Source organism: Empidonax traillii, unplaced genomic scaffold, assembly GCF_003031625.1.
Source record: "Empidonax traillii isolate 1590-97213 ecotype Southwest subspecies unplaced genomic scaffold, ASM303162v1 scaffold157:size2224338, whole genome shotgun sequence".
NCBI lineage: Eukaryota > Metazoa > Chordata > Aves > Passeriformes > Tyrannidae > Empidonax > Empidonax traillii.
This window is the reverse complement of record NW_020955350.1, coordinates 1,640,809-1,658,642: the sequence shown is the minus strand read 5'-3', so window position 1 is coordinate 1,658,642 and position 17,834 is coordinate 1,640,809. Positions and strand designations below refer to the sequence as shown.

At 46.8% G+C, this 17,834-nt stretch overlaps 1 long non-coding RNA gene across 1 annotated transcript in view; it reads right to left on the bottom strand.

Annotated features, from left to right (window-relative positions):
• Positions 1-13,557: 13,557 nt before the first annotated feature.
• Positions 13,558-17,834, bottom strand: part of LOC114058003 — a 15,148-nt gene continuing 10,871 nt past the window's right edge. The window contains exon 3 of the long non-coding RNA XR_003571355.1: positions 13,558-13,568. This is a non-coding gene — a long non-coding RNA (uncharacterized LOC114058003). The remainder of the gene's footprint in view (positions 13,569-17,834) is intronic.

Below are 17,834 nucleotides of genomic sequence, written 5' to 3'. Positions count from 1 at the left end.
TGTTTGCCTCCCAGGGACCTTCCTGGCTCCCACCAGAAGGTTAGCAAAGCCAGTGTTCTCCTTTTGTTCATTAATGACAAGGCCAGGTTAAACTTTGGAAAGCATTTTTTGAAGCCCACTCACCAGTCTGGAAAGACTAATGGCTGGCTTACAAACGGTCTCTGCCTTCAAATAGCCCTTGGCCAGAGTTGTGTTGCTTTATCATTAAAAAACAAACAAACAAGCAAAACCAAAACAAACAAACAAAAAAAAAAAAGGAGGGGGGGAGAAAGGAGGGAAAGATAGAACAGGCTTTCAAATAGTTGTGGAATGGTAATACTCTGTTAAAATTATTCCTCATCTTGGAGCAAATTAAAATGATCTTTGCTTCACAAATTAAGACTAATGTTGTGGTTGTTTATCATGTCTTGGTAATATCACAAGGGAATAAAAATATCAAGTCTTATCCGTTGAAATAGCAGATATGTAACTGTTCAAGCTTTGACATTGCAACAGCTGCTTCTCATGTCCTCAGAAATAACTGGCTGTTACAGAGGCTGTTTAAATGTGAGAAAATCAGTGGGTTTATAATTAGTTTATTTTTAAGGAAAAACATAACTGCCCTTTGCTAAGAAGGTGAGAGTTTCAGGTGGGATGGAGGGATAGCAGTGTAGGCACCTGATTTACTGTGACATTAAATAAATAGTAAAACCAGAGAGTTATAAATATTAAGATCTTAATCTCACAGCAGAGCTCTGCTGGGGAAAGCCAGAGACAAACAAGGCTTTGCCTGTAACTTGCTCTAGGGTCAGAGCCCCGGTGTGCTACGTTACAGAAGCAGGATGACTGTGCTGAGTGGGTCTGAATACAAGCAGCTGGCTCTGACAGTAGCTTTGTATGAGATTCATCAGAGGACTTAGCACTCTGTGGCTATTTTGAGTGCATTCAATTCATAAAACTCTCTCTTTGGGTGCAGCCTAATTTGGAAACACCTTAAATCTAAGAACGTCTAATTTGGTGGGGTTGGGAAAGCTCCTGGGCTGCCCGAATACCTGCTCTCAGGTGTGCCCAGCATTGCAGGTGGCTTGGGGGTGACCAGCAGCGAGGTCCCCAGGTCCCAGCTGGCTCTCCCTGCACCTGAGTGCAACTTGTCACTTCATTGCCCCTGGAAAGACACTTGGCCAGCAACTGCTCTGGGGAAGAGAGTCACCCTACATTGTCCTCCTGAGCAGGAGGGCTGGTAAAGAGGGAGTGAGAAACGGGCACTGGGAGGATGGCCAGGTGGTGGGCAGCATCCTGCCAGAAGCCCTGCAGAGGTGCTGTACCATGGGTTAAATCTCCACCACCAGTTTTGGGAAAGAGTTGGCAAATGCTTTCACTTTGTGAGCGAGTTTGTGGCTGGGAGTCCCCAAGGAGGGGAAAGGGAGGCATTGAATGACTGCGCGTGATGCTCCTCTATCCCCAGTATTTCCTCAGGGCTTTTTTAATTAGTGCTCTGCCTATTGCTTTGCCTGGCATGTCTTTGCGTTTTGCTGGTTGTTCCCTCCCCTCCTGTGCTGGATGGGGAGCACGTGGGGGCTTGTGCAGCCTGCAAGGCGTCTGCATGTAGCCAGCTGGGCTTTGGCCCCAAGCCTCACTGGGACAAAGGGTCGGCTCCGAGGACTCCTCAGACACAAGCCACAGGGCTCTTTCCTGCAGCGTGTGTTTTCTCTGCAGGCTGCCTAATAAAAACTGTTTCACAGCAAAGGCAGGCTGGCGGAGGGAAAGCTCTTAGGCGGGTGCTATCCCCGAGAGCACCGGCAGTCTTAGCAAAGCCTATTTATTGGTGCTTCTTTCTTTGAGGAGTAATAACTTCCAGATTTACTCCCTTTTTAACTGAGCATATTTCAAAGTGGGTGTAGAACTATTGAAATAGCTTCTGTGGAGGTGGGATGAGAAATTGCTCTTATTCCGTAGTCTGCAATCAGCACCAAACAAGCACTTTTCTCCACTGCACACACAAACAGGCAAGTATCTGCCAGCAGCCTCAGCACTTTAGATCTGATTTCCTGCCTGCTGGTGTAAGACACAAGGAATTCCACTAACATCAACAGAGTTCCAATAATGTAGTTTTATTTTATTTTAAATACAGTTAAATCTCTGTATTTTTTTTTACCCCGGGGACTTCTCAGTGACTGTGCTTCAGGAGATGAACCCCTACCCCAGTGCATGGGTAGTGCAGACCTGCTGCAGCCCTTGCTGCCCAGCATAGCTGGGCCATGGCATGGTTCTGCACAGCCCTTCACCAGGGTTTTGGACAGATCGAGGAACAGCTCTGTGACCCAGGTCTTCCCAAACAGCCACACACGTCCTGTTGCACCAGGGAGAGAGGAGCTTCCCTGGAGGAGGTGGAGGCTACAAGTGTTCTTGGGGTGCTCTCTTGGGACATCTGAAGTTGGGCCCTTTGTTTTGCCTCTTCACCTATGGAAAGAGCCTCAAATACGAGGGCTGGTGGAATAGACCCAGTGAAGGATAAAGACTGCAAGACCCCAGACTCTCTGTTTGGATGGAGTAGGAATGCTAGGAGGAGCAAAGAGTACTAAGGAGACCCAGGCCTTCAGAGTTGGTAGAGTAAGAGGAGAACCAGCCTCCCTGGTGGCTTCCAGAGAGACCTCCTGCCCTACCAAGTGGAAGTGTAGCCACTCACCCTGAAAATCCCCAGCAAAGGTTTGGCTCCTTGCTAAGTGAGTTCTGTAGCTGGCAGTATGTGTATTTTTGTGTATGGCTTTTTTTCCTTTTGGTGCAAACATGGGTGGCAATCTGATTAGCTTATGATTCATGATTTGGCTAATGTCCCTACTTCCCCCAGTCCCCACCTGTTCAAATAACTACTACTGTAATGTAGGCTGTTAACTTGAAATAACTTTTCCAACTCCTTTGGTAAATGAGTTCTGGAAGCTGCTTTAAATCTCGTCCAGGAGCAGAAGTTGTAATAATTTAACTTAAATGCTTTTAAAACCAAATCAACCTGGTACAAAACTCTATGTGAGCATTTAGGAAGAAACAAGTTCACTTTGAGCTGTTCTTCATCAACTAACGCTGTGATCAGACATGCTGTTCCGGGAGAGCCTGGTTTCCAGCCCCTGCTGCTCAGCCCTGCCTCTTGCCAAAGGCCATCCCTTCCCCAGCTCTACCACACAGAAATACTGCTTTTCACCCAGTCCTGACAGCAGGAGCCAGGTGAGCAAACCCTCCTGTTCAAGGAGTCGCAGCTGATCTGGAATATTGTGCTGGAGCAGGTTGAAGAGAGGCTGTTCTATGTAGTTTTACTGCCAGACCTCAACAGAGCAGAGGGAAAGCCTACACAAACAGCCATGCTGGGTTGAGGTTGGTGATTTGAGCCAGCTCTGCTACAGTCACATCAGCGAGCCGAGCGTGGCACCTTTGGTCACCTGGTCCTGTGCCCACCACTCACCACTGTAGTTAACCCAGCCCGAGTGGGTTACAGCAGTGGCTCCATGTGCCCTTTGCACCAGTTCAAACAGATCAATCAGGTTCAGAGCAACTTCCCAAAAGCCCTAAATTATGTAAGTGATACAGTGCAAAAAAAGGAAATACTATTACTGAACTCACTCACCAGAGGACTGATTTGTTCTATTCCTCAGCTGGCAAAAAAAAAGTTTTGAAGCACATGTGTATTTCAGCCTCCATGCTTATAACCCTTGGGAAAACCATTAGGCAAATTCTGACCTCATCCAGTCCTCTTCTTGCCATGAGTTCCTCTGTGGTTCACCTGCCTCATTCCCTGCACAACCCTCAGGTGCTGGTTTGGTGCACTGTAGTGTGTTACCTCTGGCTTCCTCCATTGCAATGGTTGTCTAATCCATCACCCTTCTCTGGTGGCAGGTCAGCAGGTTGGGGTTTGCATGAGGCACCCCTTGCCATGGGCACAGTGCACAGCCTCTGGGCCTTCCAAAACCAAGTTGATGACAGCAGGGAGAGGAGCAGTTGTGGGGCCATGCTGCTGCAGTCAGCATCCAGATTTTGCACCAGGGGAGGTAGATGCTTTGCCTATGGGTAAAAGCAGTAAGTTTACCATGAAGTGCCTCTCCATAGGTGGTGTGCTGATTTCACCCATGGCAAACAGCATTAATATAATACATCAAAGCTGGCTGCACTAATAGCAAACCAAGGGAAAGGATTTGCTATACATGCTAGCTACTTTTCAAATGCAAATGTCTGTTTTAAATCAGATTAAGACAGAAGGAAGCCTAGAGAATGCCAATAATTATTACGTGATAAAGGAATAAACATCCAGGGCATCAAAAGGTAAAATGCAATCACAAAGATGAAAGTAATCCATCTTCTCCACACAGTCTGCTCTGCTGCATGGAGTAAGTGGGTGTGAGTCCCCATCCCCATTTCCATAGGTAGGTGGTGAGTGTAAACCGGAAGCATCTGCTGAGGAAATAAGAAGATTCCTTAAGTTCAGCCAGAGAAGTGGAGAATCCTTGTGCTGGGCTGGGCTGAGCTCAGCTCTCCAGGCTCCCCAGGTTCTGTGAGCCGTGCTGCTGTGGAGAGGGAGCTTTTAGCAGTCACTTCTATTCACTGCCATGACCTCAGTCCCTTCAGGGTGTGCACAGCTGGCTTCTGTGGCATTAAACCAAGGAGATAAGGTGGTGTTTGGGATCCCCACTAAGCCTTGAGTGGGCCTCAGAAATATTTTGCCCTGGGTTCCTGTCTCCTCTTTCACACTTGAAAAGCACACCAACCTCTCCCTCTTTCCCCTCAGTTCCCCAGACCTGCCCATTGACTTACAGTTGGGGTTACAGCAGAACACATCTCCTCAACATTCAATCTCAGAAGAAGAGAAATAGGAAACTTGAGGGAAAATGGTAGCAGAATCTCACCCCCTTTCATACTTTTTTCAATTCACACAGTGCTGGCATTGGACCCTGGCAGTGCCCTGTGCTCCCCTCTTCAGCTTTTATTGGAACAGCAGCACTTACTCTGGCTTTGCTAAGCTCGCACAGGGCACCAGACTGTATCAGGCTTTGCATTTCAATGGTATCAGAGTTCAGCAGGCCCAACTGGCCCACAGTCCTTGTATTGGGTGAGCTTCACTGAAGGCAGATAGCCATCACTGTTAATGTTTGGAAGCTGCTGCTTAGCAGTGAGCTCAGAGGTGAGCTGCAACAGAGAAGTCCTGAGGCTGCTGGTTTCACTGACTGGTCCGTGTGCCAGTCCTTGGATTTGGAGAGTACTTATCTCATCAAGTGGTTTTTTGTTTTCAGCCCTAGATACCAGAAAAGAAACAGAAGTCTCTTCCCAGACCTCTTAGGAGTTGTGTTGCTGAGTTAAATGTTTGCAAAGCCCCCAATACAGAGGGCTTAAAAATCAGATTATGGAACCACAGAATGATAGAATAGTATCACCCAGGTTGGAAAAGATGTCTGAGATCATCAAGTCCAACCCTTGATCCAACACTGCCATGGTTATTAGACCATGGCACTAAGGGGCCACATCCAGTCTCATCTTAAAAACCTCCAGGGACAGTGAATCCACCACTTTCTTGGGCAGCCCATTCCAATGTCTGATTACTCTCTCTGTAAAAAATTTCTTCCTAATATCCAACCTAAACCTCCCCTGGCAGAGCTTAAGACCTTGCCATCTTGGTTTGGGATGGAAGGGACCTTCCACAAGCTCAAAGCCCCATCCAAATTGACCTTTCCAGGGATGGAGCATCACGACTTCTCCCGGTGACTACTTCCATTATCTCACCACCCTCACAGTAAAGACTTTCTTCCCACTATCTGTATTGGTTTTGAGGGGGGCTATAGAGGTGGCTTCTCTGAGAAGCTGCTGGAAGCTCTCCCATGTCTGGCAAAGCCAATGCCAGGCAACTCCAGGATGGGCCTGCCACTGGCCAAGGCCAAGCCCATGAGCCTCTGTATAACATATTTTAGAAGGGCAACAAAAAAAGTTATTGCACAGCAGTAACTACAGCCAGAGAAGAGAGAAGTGAGAATATGTGAGACAAACAGTCCTGCAGACACCAAAAAAGGAGGGCAGGACATGCTCCAGGTGCCAGAGTAGAGATTCCCCTGCAGCCTGTGGTGCAGACCATGTTCAGGCAGGTTGTATCCCTGCAGCCCATGGAGGTTCATGAGGGTGCAGAAATCTACTTGCAGTCCATGGAGAACCCCATGCCAGAGCAGGTGGATGCCCGAAGAAGACTGTGATTCCATGGAAAGCCTGTGCTGGAACAGGCTCCTGTCAGGAGAGAGGTCCCATGAAGAGAAGAGTCCACGCTGAAGCAGAGTTGCTGGTAGGACTTGCAGCCCTGTGGGAAACTGAGATTGGTGCAGCCTGTTCCTGAAGGACTGACCCCTGTGAAAGGAACCCATGCTGAGGCAGTCTGTGGAGAACTGCAACCTGTGGGAAAGACTCACATTGGAGAAGTTCATGGAAGACTGTCTTCCATGGAAGGGAACCCATGCTAGAGCAGGGGAAGAGAAGGACTCCTTTCCCTGAAGAGGAAGGATTGGCAGGAAAAACGTGATGAACTGACCATAACCCCCCCTCTCCTGTCTCCCTGCACTGCTGGGGGTAAAAAGGTAGAGAATGGGGAATAAAGTTAAGCCTGAGAAGGGGGGAGTGGGGAGGGGCAGGAAAAGGTTTTTTAAGAACTGGTTTACTTCTCATTAACCTGCCTGGATTTTGATTGGTAATAAATTCTACTAATTTCCCCAAGTTGAGTCTGTTTTGCCCATGATGGTACTTGCTGAATGATCTCTCCCTGTTCTTATTTCATAGAATCATGGAATCACTGAATATGCCAAGTTGGGAGGGACTCAGAAGGATAATCAAATCCAACTCCTGGCCCTGCACAGGACCATCCCAAAGAGTCACACCAAGTGCCTGAGAGTATCCTCCAAACGCTTCTTGAACTCTGTCAGGTTTGGTGCTGTAACCACTTCCCTGGGGAGACTGTTACAGTGACCAACCACCCTTTGGGTGAAAAAACCCTTTCTAATATCCAACCTAAACCTGCCCTGACACAACCTCAGGCCATTCCCTTGGGTCACCCCAGAGAAGAGATCAGTGCCTGCCCCTCCTCTTCCCCTCACAAGGAAGTTGTAACTGCAATGAGGACTCCCCTCAGTCTCCTCTTCTCCAGGCTGAACAGACCAAGTGCCCTCAGGTGCTCCTCATACGGCTTCCCCTCAGGGCCCTTCACCACCCTCATTGCCTTCCTTTGGACTCTCTCTAATAGTTTAATATCTTTCTTATATTGCAGTTCCCAACACTGCCCCAATATTCAAGGAGAGGCTGCCCCAGTACAGAGCAGAGAGGGTCAGTCCCCTCCCTCGGCTGGCTGGCCATGCTTTGCCTGATGCAACCCATGAGCCTTTTATTATATTTTCGCTCCCCTGTCCGGAGGAGGAGAAGAATCCTAGAGTGGCTTTGGTGGGCACCTGGCACCCAGCCCAGGTCAAATCACCACATATCTGATCTAAATCTACCAATTTTTCCAGTCTAAAACCATTACTCCTTGTTCTGTCACTGTAGGCCCTGGTAAATAGTCTCTTTCTTACGAAACTTTTGAAAGTTTCTTATGAAACTCCTTTAGGTACTGGAAGGCTGCTGAAAGGTCTCCCTGGAGCCTTCTCCAGGCTGAACAGCCCAACTCTTTCATCCTTTCTTCAAAAGAGAGGTGCACCACCCTCTTCTGTTCATCCTTGTGGCCCTCCTCTGTGCTTTCTCCAACAGGTTCCATGCTTTTCCATTACTTGAGATCTCACAGCTGGATGCAATACTCCAGGTGAGGTCTTACAAGAGCAGAATAGAAGGGGAGCATCGCTGCCTACATCACCTGATGGCCACACTTCTTATGTAGCCCAGGATACAATTTACTTTGGCACACTTTGCCAGCTTGTAATCACTGCAAATAATGACACACTGAAGAGTGATGATACTCTGGGATCCTCTTTCACACTGTGACCTTGGAAGCCCAAGAACATACTCCTTTAAAAATAAACTCAAGAAATCATGCGCTTCCCACAAGCCTCTTTTATGTTTCTCTTTCTTTCTCATCTTCATTCAAACCCCATGTTGGGCTGAAAGGAGCCCCAGGCACGACCACAGTGTGGACAGATGGACTGTGTTCCCACCTGACACAGCAGGGATGGAGGTTACTGCCTCCATCACCCGCTGATGGATCTGTGCTCGCTGCCAGCAGAAGCAAAGGCAGTTCCAGTCATTTTGGGAGAAAAGCCCTTTGCAGCCTAGAATGGCCATGCCATCATGGAACTGGAGAATCATTTAGGTTGGAAAAGACCTCTAGGATCATCAGGTCCAAGTGTTAACTGAGGACTGACAAGTTCACCTCTAAACCATGTCCCTAAGTGCCACATCTACATGTCTTTTAAATACCTCCAGGGGTGATGAATCCACCACTTCCCTGGGTAGCCTGTTCCAATGCTTGACAGCCCTTTCAGTGAAGAAATTTTTCCTGATATCCAGCCTAAACCTCCCCTGGCACAGCTTGAGGCTATTTCCTCTTGTCCTGTCACTTATCACTTGGGAGAAGGTTGTTGTAGAGCGATGCGGTTACCCCTGAGCCCCTTCTTCTCCAGGCTGAACAGACAAAGTGACCTGAGCCGCTCCTTGTAAGACTTGTGCTCCAGATCCTTCACCAACTTCTTTGCCCTTCTCTGGACATGCTTCAGCACCTCAATGTTGTTCTTGTAATGAGAGACCCAAAACTGAACCCAGGATTCGAGGTGCAGCTTCACCAGTGCTGAGTACAGAGGGACAATCACTGCCCTGGTCCTGCTGGTCACACTATTTCTGATACAAGCCAGGATGCCATTGGACTTCTTGGCTACCTAGGCTGTCTCATTCTCAGTTGCTATCAAACAGCACTCCCAGTCCTTTCCCACTGGACAGCTTTCCAGCCACTCTGTCCCAAGCCTGGAGTATTGCATGTTGTGACCCAAGTGCATCACCACACAGCTGCAAGGGCCCATGCTTTCCTGCACTAGGATACATCACCATTATTATCTTACCTTAGAGCATCCTCCAGGTACCTCCTGGAGGTCCCTCCAGTGCAAATGGAAAACCTTACAGCCCAGGCTGGGCCTTTCACAGGTGTGGAAGGAGCAGATTCCCAAAGGTGAGGTCTGTCATTGACTGGGCTTTACATTGAGCTCCACAAATTCGGCAATCATTGCTGGCATAAAAATCAGAGAATCACAGGATGACTGAGGTTGGAAAAGACCTCTGGAGGGTATCTGGTCCCATCTTCCCACTCAAGCAGAGTCATCTACAGATGACAAAGTAAGAGATGATCTGTAGATATATATCTACAGATGATAAAGTGCCTGCCGTGGTTGGGCTCTTAACCACAGGTAAGGACAAAAATTGAGCCAACCCTCCCTGGCTGATACTCTCCCACCCAACCAGTGGGATCAATCGGAGGGATTGAACAACAGCCAGCAAGTCCTTGTCCAGCCCTTCCTCACTGCAGAGAACCCTGGCAAGTATGCAGATCCAGATGTGATGGTACCATCTCTGCTCTCCAGGTTGCATGAAGAGGAGATGCCAGTGCCACCAGCACTGATGGAACAGCACACATTACTGCCTTTCCTCCAGCAACTTTGTCCTGCAGAGGCCAGTGAAGCAGCCAGCAGTGCCTGCAGTCAACAGTTATCTTTTGGAAGACAAGCTAGGCCAGCAGAGAAGACAGTCCTTTGGATTTCTGAGCAACGAGAATATATCCCCTCAACCACTGGTTATTTAGGCTTGACCATACCCCTGTTGACAATATCAAAGCCTTCTGGCAGATTGCAGACGTCAGCATGGACTCTGATCTTTGGCTGCTGCCCAGAGAAAATTATTAATCACTTTGACAAGCACTGTCCTAAGCAAGTAAGCAAATCTAAACAAGTAGTGCTCCAGTGTCAGGATTACAGGTAGTATTAAAGCTGTGAAAGGTCTGAATTTCCATCGTGGCCTCAGGACCCCAAAGGTTTGATCTGAATAATGAATGCAATCACCATGAGCAAATACTGTAGAAATGCTTACCAGCCTAAGTCAAAGGGATGTCTGAGATGGAAATTACCCAGGGGTGGTGCTGAGGCAAACGCTGTTTCTAATACCTGCACATACTCAGAGTTACAGGAACCAGCAGAGGTGTAGGTGATTACCATGTGCTGGACTACATTACACACAAACCTTTGGTGTGTGGGAGAAAAGGACCTTTTGAGATCTGTTGCCACTTTGCCCTTGATTTCAACAGAACTAAAATCCCACTTTGACAATCCCCACCAAGGGCTAGGCTGCTGTAAGGAGCAGCCAGCCCCACTCCCTGCTGGCCTTGCTGTTGAAGCCTATATGGCTTCACAAGACATTCTAATCTTAAACACCAGCATTTATCAATTCTAATACTATTAAGAAAGTAGGGCTTTCTTTAGTAGGGAAAGAAACCAGCAGATTCTGTTGGATTTGGGGATCTAACTTCAAAAACAATGAACTTTTCCTGGTTTTGCTGTAATTTTCGTGAGGTAACAGGCTGGATTTCACAGGATTTTAGGTTCTGGTTGGGCTTCCATCTCAGGCAAAGGTGATATTTGCAGGTTGAAGTACAACCTTTATTTACTTTAGTGCCACATCTCCCAGCAACTTCAACTAGGAAAGAGTTTTGTCCTTGGTGTCTTTCACTGGCAGGGGTTTTGTTCCCACGGTCAAGTCAATAACCTTCCCATTCACCTCTGTCCCCACGGCATGTTGTGGGGCAGCATCCTTGCTTTGCTCCCTCTCAAAAATAACCACTTGTTCAAGTTGATTCCTGCCCTCAACAAAATTTCTTCTTTTTATTTATTGCCTAAAATTCCAGATTAAATGCCATCTCCTAGCAACTGATATATTTTTGTCCCTAGTCTTCTAACTTACAGTGTTTGGATATTGCTCTCCATTCATTTTGCTGCCTTAGACAGAAAACACTAGTTTCCAGATACCTAGTGATATGTACATTTGTTAAACTTCTAAACAGCTGAGTCAGTTAAACAGTTAACTTTATACCCACTCATTTGTTGACTTGATAGATGTGCTCTAGAGATAACAAAAGAAGTACAGAGTGTAATCTTCCTGTTTGGTGCATCTTTACAGAAGGGTGACATGGGGCAGGAGCTGCCTTGTCAGGGGTGCCTCACCTGAGATGTTTCGGGATGGCGCTCCTTTTCCCACTGTGCACACCCTTGACATTTCTTGACATGTTAAAGAAGCACTGAGAAATAAGCTTACTACCTCTGCAGATGAACCACATGTGCTCCCACCAAGCCATGGCAAAAGCCCACGTTGGCTCTCAAGAGGAGGACAGGGCTGAGTTATGCCCACAGTGAACCTTACATGGACTTCACATTAAAAATGAGCCATTTTTCTGGCTGTTCAGCTCAGATTCTGCAGTGTGGCTTTTAAACACGTGTGTAGAGACATTTGCCACTTTTATCTTTGTTGGTAGTATGGCAAGAGCTCAGCATACTTCAGAGAAGGGCCCATGCATCAATCCAGGTTCTCATTGGAAGTTCTCAAAATTTTTAGGAGCTTATCTATGAACTTGGCTTCAGAAAGCATTACTGAGTAGGCTCTATCTATGTTTTATTTTCTTTAGTAAAGTACAGTCTCTATCTGACCTTGCTCTGATGGTCAACAGAGGGAAACAGCAGCTTTTAGGGTGTGCTTTGGCATTGCAGTTGCCTGTTTTAGACTGGGATGGAGAATCCCCAAGTAGAACCCATAAACAGACATTGCAGGTGTTTACTGCTGGTCAGGTGGATCCACTAAAACAACAGGGCAGAATCAATCTTTAGACTCAGTTTCTTGTTGTGTCATTTTTCTATTCATGCAAACTTGACTTTAGCTATTTTTTCCTGTTTGCAATGGTTATAAATGGAATTTATGTGTAATAAAAGATGCTGTCCACAAGCATAAAAGAACAAGTGATAATTCATGATTTTTATTTCTGTAACTTCTCACTTCCAGAATACCTATTTGACAAAATATGAGTCATATAGATTGGCTTGGATGGATATACTTAGCTCTGATTTGTACAGTGAGATGTAAATAATCAGTAAATTAAATGAAAATATTCTCTGTGAATTACTGCCTCCCCTCTCTTCCTTTTCCCCCCTCCTTCCCTTCTTTCCTTCTGCTTTAACTTGCCAGTGCTCAAAGCCATGATGCCATCACCTGACAACCTGAGAACATGCTGCTCACCTTCTCCAGCAGCAGCATTTCATTCAGGACCACTAGCAGACACAAAGATTGAAGCTGCCCATGACTTTCTGCAAAAACAACATGGTATCAGGACTAGTTACAAGCAATGGGGCATTTAATTTTACATCTCTGATAAAAACCATACTTCCCGCCCAAGGCTTCAACTGTGCTGGCTCAGAGAGATGGACACTTGCAACATTCTTTATTATCACTTTGTTTTCCTGCAGAAACCTCTGCAAGGTACTGGCCAAAGCTCTGCTTTTGATAGACGGGCCTCAAAGGGCAGATTTGCATCCTGCTCACTCTAAAATTCACAAAATATCTGTGTGAGGAAGGATGTGTGCCAGTGGGCCCCTGACAGCTGAGTGCAACCACAGGTAGCTGTGATCACCCGATGAGAACATGAATTTTGTCGGATCTTGCTGAGCTGGTTGGGTCTTGCCTGCTACATGTGATGGTCTCATTAACACCTACTGACAGATGTTTTCCTCTCAGTTTGGCCAGAGGTGCCTGCTTGTCAATAGGCAACACTGAGCAGAGACGTGTGTCAGCTTTTGGCAATTTTATGCAGTTTGGCTCCTGAAGGATTAAGCTGTGCTGTAACACAAAGTAAGGCAACCTTGTGCAATTGTGTAGAGCAGTGTTAGATTAAAAAAATCTGTGCACTGAGGCTTTGTAAACCGGATATTTGTCAGTTTTCATAGAGCAGAAACAGTGAAGGCAGTAGATTGCTTCTGTGCATCCCTTCTCCTCCCTTACCAGTCACCCCAGACAGAGCACCGCTCACACACGGAAGGCAAGAAGCTCTTCTCTAAAAAGCAAAGTCTGGGATGAGCTTATCCATGGTCTGACTTTTCCTACTGCACAACCTGCTCTCCTGGCACCTCCTGTCCCTTGCCTCAGCTCACCCTTGTTCATGGTTCCATGATGCCAGTCTCCCACACTCAAGTTTATCAAGGTGGGATCTTTTAGAAGGATGGGGAGCATTAAAATTCAGGCTTTTTCTAGATGCAAACTGTACCACACTGTCTTAAAATAACAAACAGGCATTTAATAATTCACATGAATGATTTTTCCCTGCACAAGAATCCAGGTCTGTCACTGACACAATGGACTGGATTTGTGTGGCAAGGCACTACAGGGGTGCCTAGTGTGAGAAACTCCCAGAAGCTTTCCCTGTGTCTGACGGAGCCAACACGAGCTGGCTCTGAGACGGACCCAACACTGGCCAAGACCGAGCCCAACAGCCACAGTGGTAGCCCTTCTGGGATAACTTATTCAAGAAAGGGAAAAAATCCTGTTCAGTTCAGAATAAGAGCAGTGGAAGAGGACTCAGAACATGTGTCACCTCTGTAGACACCAAGGTCAGCGAGGAAGGAGTGGGAGGAGGCACTCCAGGAGCCAGAGCGGAGATTCCTCTGCAGCCTGAGGTGCAGCCCGTGGGGAGGCAGCTGTGTCTCTGTAGCCCGTGGAGGCCCACAGGGGAGCAGGGATCAACCTGCAGCCCCTGGAGGAGCCCTTGCTGGAGCAGGGGGATGCCCAAAGGGAATCTGTGGGAAACCTGTGCTGGAGCAGATTCCTGTCAGGACCTACAGATCCATGGGGAGAGGAGCCTATGCTGGAGAAGGTTTGATGGCAGGACTTGTGACCCCATAAGGGATCCACACTGGAGCAGTGTGTGAAGAACTGCAGCCCATGGGAAGCACTCATGTTGGAGAAGTTCATGGAGAACTGTCTCCCACAGGAGGGACCTCATGCTGGAACAGTGATGAGCCCCTGTCCTGAGGAGGAAGAAGCAGCAGAGACAACGTGTGATGAAATGACCACAACCCCCATTCCCCATCACCCTGATGGGTGCAAATGCTCCCAGAATATTTTTATTTAGCAGCATAGCACTGATGTAACTTAGGGTTCCTCCCCACGGACTGGTGCTACACCAGATGAGGCTTGTTCAGGAAAAAAGAAGGGGATAAAAAGAAGGCAGCAAAGTGGGCCATAAAAGCAGGAATGAGCTGATACCAAATGTAATGGAGAGGCAGAGGTAGAGACAAGGCTGTGAGGAACAGGAGATGTGGTGGTGGAAAGGCAAAAGGGAGAGCCAGCAAGGAGACACAGGAATGGCAAATGATCTTTGTAGCAGCAATTTGAATGGACATGTGCCAGGAAAGATTTAATTTGTGAGGGATGGAAGGAAGGATGTTGTGGTGAGACGTGACATGATGTGAAGTTTAGCCACATGGATGGAAGGGAAGGCTGTCTTGGCTATGCTATGAAGGAAGAGTCTGGAAGGTGGCCTGGAAGTAATTGAGGGATGCCCTGTGGCCTCCATTATGTACAAGGCCAGATTAGATGTTCACAGTAGCACCTCCTGAGTTTAGCATCTATAAATCTGTGAAATAGAAGCTTTAAACTATGATAAAGGACTGAATCCTTGGGGCATCATATTGAAAGCCCAGAGTATTCTGAGATATTGATTTTAAGACTGGGATTTGGGGGTATAGTAAATCTATTTTGGGATTTTTTTATTATTATTATTATTTTAAGGTTTATTTCCTCTACCTGGTTTTGCAGGCAGAGTATATTAAAAAGCCTCTAATAAAATATTTAAAGCCCTCTAAATATCCCTCAAAGAGTCTTTTCATAACATGTGTTGCATAAACAGGCAGGATGCTGCTGGGATGTGATATACAGATGTCATCACTTTGATAGTTTCATGGATTTCACAGCCAGAAGGCACCACCATGATGATTTCCTCTGCCCTCCTGCATAATGCAGACCATGAAGCTTCGCCCAGCAATTCCCACACCAATACATGAGCTACATCATGTAGAAAGACATCCACGCTTAATTTAAATATCTTTTGGGGTGATGGAGAACCTACCATATCCCATGTCAGCTCCTCCGGTGGTTAATTACAAGGCCATTTAGGAGAAAAATGTGCCTCACTTTCAACTTGATTTTTTCTTTTAGCTCCCATCTTCCTGGTTTATATGCCTTTGTCTGCTAAGTTAAGTAATCTCTGATACTGTATTCCTCCTCCATGTATAAATACTTACAGATCAATTCATCTCTTATACTCCTCTTTGATAATATAAATGGACTGTGCTCCTTTGGGTCATTGCAAGATACGCTTTCAATCAGTCTTATAGCTCTTCTCCCAACCATCTTCGGTTTTTACAACACAGTTTTTAAGTGTTGACAGCTGAACTGGACTGGTTTTGTCTCATTAATGTCACGTGCAGAGCCAATATGTTTCCCCTACCACTCAATATTCCCATTTATACATCCTAGGGTCATATTAGCCCCTTTAACAAGAGCATTACCCGTGGAACTCATATTCAGTTGTTTATCTATTGTGACCTCTTAGGTAAACAGCCAAGAACAGCTTCCTGAATATTCCCTCTATAAAAACTCCCATGGGATCACTCTTCATTTGCAACTCCTCTTGGGAGACCTGTCATTTAACTGCCTCCTAATCCATTTTAAAAGTGCCACATTGATTTTTACAGTGTTACCATTCAGAACAAAACGAATGGCAGAATTTAACCCCCCGCATTGCTTCTGATCTTCCCAACTACCTATTTCCAAGGAGATGCGTGCCCACAGTTTCTGGTTGACTACATCGTAGCCCAGGCAGCTCTGTGCCTTGGCTGGCAGCGAGTGATTGTGCAGCCACCCCAGCTCCTGTTTCTGATGGATGTCTGCTGCTGCTTCAAGTCTGTAATGCGGAGCACAGGAAATTGGAGCAAAAGCACCAGGCACGAGCTCCAAAACATCTAGAGAGAGTAAAACTGATTTGCAGCTCCTGCTTTCAGAGATGGCAGAACTGTTACTTATGTGCTCAGATACCAATGCTTCTTGATGGCTTTCAGGGAATATTTTGAGACAATATCCTACACTCAGGGGATCCCAAACTGGCCCGTGGAGAAGCATCAGTCTGAAAATCCCATATAAATGCCCTGCTGCTAGTGCTTGAAACCACACTGCTTTTAGAATGGTTTTAATTTAACGCAGAGGGGTGTGTGACTGGTGACCCAAGAGAAATGCTGAAGGCTGAGGGTGGTCCTTGGTCCGACGTGTTTGGATAATATTCCAGACAATCTTGGTGTTCCTGTTGGTTGCCAAGTCCCTCATGGGATTAGCAGAACACTGTCCAAAAGGTCCATATTTTGGGATTAAGAGGCAGCTTGTTAAGGGACTAATAACACGGAGAAAGAAGGGAAGCATGAAGAAAGCCTCATTTCCCCTGCCTAATACTGTACAACTCAGGGAAGTGGAGGAGGGCAGAAGAGATATTGCCTTGGGGTAAAACAAGCAGCTGTTGTCTCCAGGTGGAATTAAGCAGTGGGAGCCCTGGTTCCTGCAATTTCTCATGTTTCTGACAAAGTTTTACCTGCCAAGAATTGCCTAAACCAGTCTGAGTCCCAGACTTGAGGAATATGTACAAAACCAGTTAGCATAACAGTACCCTTCATTCTCTGAGATAAAACTTAGAGGCAAAAATAACTCTGCAGTGTCCCCAAAGTACTAAAATCTCTTGCTGTAATGACGACAGGCTTATCTGGCTTCCCTGCATATGGGAGTGTTTTCCTGTGCAAATGCTTGCAGCTGCACTTTTCATGTGGGGCAGTTCTTGCAGCTAAATAAAATTGTTAAAATGAGTTAATCAGCTTAGTACAATGGTTCCCCATATTTTCCATAAAACAATTTGCCTCCCACACGGTCTGCGTCTCCGTCCCATTTCACAGCACGGAGGAGAGTCAAAGCACCCCTCGGGCTCAGCATCCGGCGCTCAGCACCAACCACACTCTCCCACCTCGCCTGGAGAGTGCCAGATCAGAGCATTCAAGCTGAGACTTATGATGTGCCCTAAAGTGCTTCACTTCTCTGCAGTAAAAACTCCCCAGCGAAGGAAAAGCGGTTTTCCTAATCTGCCTAGAGCTGTTGGTGGAGGCCAGAGGTGGCCATGTCAGCCTGCCCTCTGTAATGGATGGATGAAGCTCTCGAGGCTTCTGCCCCCTGGCTATAAAATGCTGCCTCTCTTCAGCTCATAATTGGGCTCAATATGATTTTTGTTGCTTTAACCCTCATCCCAAGGCTTTTCTCCACCTAACCTTAACACCCTGCTGGTACCTAGTAAAGACCAGATCAAAGCCTGGATGTTGGAGATGGGCTGACCCTGGCCCTGAAGGGCGCCACCCATTTTGTGTTCTTCAGTCACATTGACTGCTGCTGTTTGTCACTGGGCTCTTGATAAGTGTGGTGATTTTGGATGAGAAGGTGGGCCTGGACCCTGCTATCACCCTGGGCTCTGGCTCTGCATCTGAATTGGCCACAGCAGGGGACATAGAATCATAGAATCATAGAATAGATTGGGTTGGAAAAGACCTCCAAGATCATCAAGTCCAACCCCTGATCCAACTCCAATTACTATATCATGGCACTAAGGGCCACATCCAATCTCTGCTTAAAAACCTCCAGGGATGGTGAATCCACCACCTCTCTGGGTAGGCTGTTCCAATGCTTGATTACCCTCTCTGTAAAGAATTTCTTCCTAACATCTAACCTAAACCTCCCCTGGCAGAGCTTGAGCCCAT